This window comes from Fukomys damarensis, unplaced genomic scaffold (assembly GCF_012274545.1).
Source record: "Fukomys damarensis isolate Sample0158 unplaced genomic scaffold, DMR_v1.0_HiC HiC_scaffold_23, whole genome shotgun sequence".
Taxonomy (NCBI): domain Eukaryota; kingdom Metazoa; phylum Chordata; class Mammalia; order Rodentia; family Bathyergidae; genus Fukomys; species Fukomys damarensis.
Window position 1 is genome coordinate 59,754,960 of NW_022900935.1, and position 2,955 is coordinate 59,757,914.

The following is a 2,955-nucleotide window of genomic DNA, read 5'->3' on the forward strand; positions in this document are numbered from 1 at the left end:
GGGGGGCGCTTATGGGGGTTCAGGGGCGCCCGCGCGGCTACCTTCCCGGCACTTGAGAGATGGCGGCTGGGTCGGGAGCAGGCGTGGTTCTCCTTCCAGCGGTGGATTGGCCGGCCTACCTTCCCGGCGCTTGAGCGATGGCAGCTGGGTCGGGAGCAGCCATGGTTCTCCTTCACACTGCTTGTTTCTAGTAACATAACCTTAACCATCTCCTTTTGCCTAGCAGTGATTTCTGGGATTCTCTAGGCTGGAGCCTCCAGAGTGATGTGCCCAGAAGGGGTGCAGATATGCCTGAGATGCTGATTGGGGGGCTGAACCAGTTCCCTCCTGACCCAAAGAAGCTTCATCTGTTTGCCCCAGTGAGCCACACCAATATCATTTGTGCTGAACAATTACTCCCTTTCTAGATATGCCATGATTTATAAAGGTTGGCAAATGTTTTTCATATGGTGGCTTCCTTCTTCCTTCCTTCTTGTGTGCATTACTGAGGATTGAACCCAGGGCTTTTGCGCTGAGCTATATCTACAGCCCTCTTTATTTCTTGTTTTGAGTCAAGGTCTCACTAAGACGTTAAATTGCCCAGGCTGAGCTCAAACTTGTGATCCTCCTGCCTCAGCCTCCCAGAGTGGTGCTGGAATTACATGGTGGTGAAATGCACCACCATGTCTCACTGTGTAGTTCAGGCTGGTCTTGAACTCACTATGCAGTCCAAACTGGCCTCAAAGGTACAGCAGTCCTCTTGCCTCAGCCTCCCAAGTGCTGGCATTACATTCATCTGCCTTTCTGGCTTGCAATTTTCAATTTTTAAAAAAATTTAGCGCATAGCGGGGTGTGGTGGCACACACCTGTGATCCCAGCACTAGGGAGGCTGAGGCGAGAGGATCAGTTCATGTTCGAGGCCAGCAGGAACTGAATGGTGAGACTGTTTCAAAAACAAACAGATGACAACAACAACAAAACCAGAAAAATTTAGCTCACAGTACGAAATACATTTAATAGGCCAAGTTGGCATATGCCTGTGCCACACAAAGAAAATTTATATCATGTCCTTGCTGTATTTATTTATTTACAGGGTCTGTTTCATCCAGGAAGCTGGCCTTGAACTTCTAGTCTTAAGCAAGCCTCCTGCCTCAGTTTTCGCTAGTAGGTGGGACTACAAGAGTGTGCTACTGTACCTTTACATAAATTTAAAAGTGAAACAAGAGTGAAAACCTTTTTGGGACTGAAAGTAAATATCAGATCAGACCAAAGTAGAGAAACAGTTCCCCCGGTCACACAGTGTTTGTGACGTGGCACACAGACCCCTCATTCAGCGGAGTCTGCCACCCTAGCCAGTGACCGTTGTCATCCTAGCTGTTGGTGGGGAGGCCCCAGTATCGAGCCCTGCCCTAGAGACAAGACAGCGTCCCATCCCTGGTTAATCCCTGCAGCTTCGAATCCCTCCTCAGCACCGGCAGCCACCGCAAAGCTGACCTTGCTTCTGTGGACTCACTGGGTGCACACAGCTGACCACCCTCTCTCCTGGATGGGTGGCTACCTGCAGCTCCCCTGGAGTCTGCGCCTGGTGGTCCCTGTTGATGAAGCCTCAGCAAAACCAGTCTCCTGAATCTGTACCTCCCTTACTGTGCTCCTGGAGGAAACTTTCCCGTCCAATTAGCTCTGAGCACATGGGAGAGTCTCAAGCAAAGAAGAGGCCCCCAGTGGGCCAGTTCTGAGACTGCCTCTTGGAAGGGACATTTTACAGGAAAAGAGAACTGTCAGAGAGCTGCTATCTGGCCAGAGGTCACTGGGCTTCTCACCAACGACAGCTGGGTGGGTGGGTCACTGATTTCCCAGAACAATTTTAATTCAAGTTTATTTAAAAAGTGCTTAGATAGTTTATCACAAGTGCTGTTTTTCCCAGAAGTAGGCTGTGAATTTTAAAGACCAAAAACAAAACAAGAAAGAAAAACAATTTGCTCAGTCCAGGTTGGAATGACTTTTTTCTCTTTTTACCTTTTAAAATTTTTGTATTTATTTTCATTTTTTTGAGACAGAATCTTGCTATCTTTTTGAGACAGAATCCAGGCTGGCCTTGAACTCACTATGTAGCCCAGGCTGACCTCAAACTCACAGCAATTCTCCTGCCTCAGCCTCTCTAGTTCTGGGATTACTGGCATGTGCACCATACCTGACTTTTTAAATTTATTGTTTGAAGAGGAGATTTTTATTTTGTAGCATGATGTACTCTGAAAATTTCCATTATATTTTGTAATTTTAAAAGAATTAGTGGCCAGCCATTGTGGTGTATGCCTGTAACTCAAGCACTTAGGAGGTGGAGGCAGGAAGATCACAAATTTAAAGCCAGCCTGGGCAATTTAGTGTAATCCTTTGTCAAAATAAAAATAAAAAAATTTAAAGACGAGCTTGGGCCAGGGATTTAGCTCAGTGGTTCCACTCCCTGCCTCGCAAGTGCAAGGTCCTGAGTTTGATCCCTGATACCAAAAATAAAATAAAATAAAATAAAGACTGGAGCTGTAGCTCAGCGGGAGAGTCTCTGGATTCAATTCCAGTACTGCAAAAACACAATGACAACACAAAAGAATTGCTAATGGCTATGGAATAAATTGATTTATGATCTTTGAAAATCTGTATTCTTTTCCTCCCAGGTGTGGTAGTGCACGCCTATAATCCCAGCATTTGGAAGGCTGAGACAGGTGGATCACCCTGACCTCAAACCCAGCCTAAACTGAATAGCGAGAAAAGAAGAGGAGAAGGAAGAAGAAGAGAAAGAAGAGGTCCATGTTCCTGAAGTTCAGGCAAGGGTTGGAATGTGATGGGACTCAGGGAGGAAGGAAAAGAAAGGGTGGAGTTGAGAAATGGCCCTGTATTCATCCACTGCCTAGAGCATGCTTATGGTTTCCAAGAAAGCATCCTATAAAAAAAAAAAAGAAAAAAAAAAAAAAAGAAAAAAAA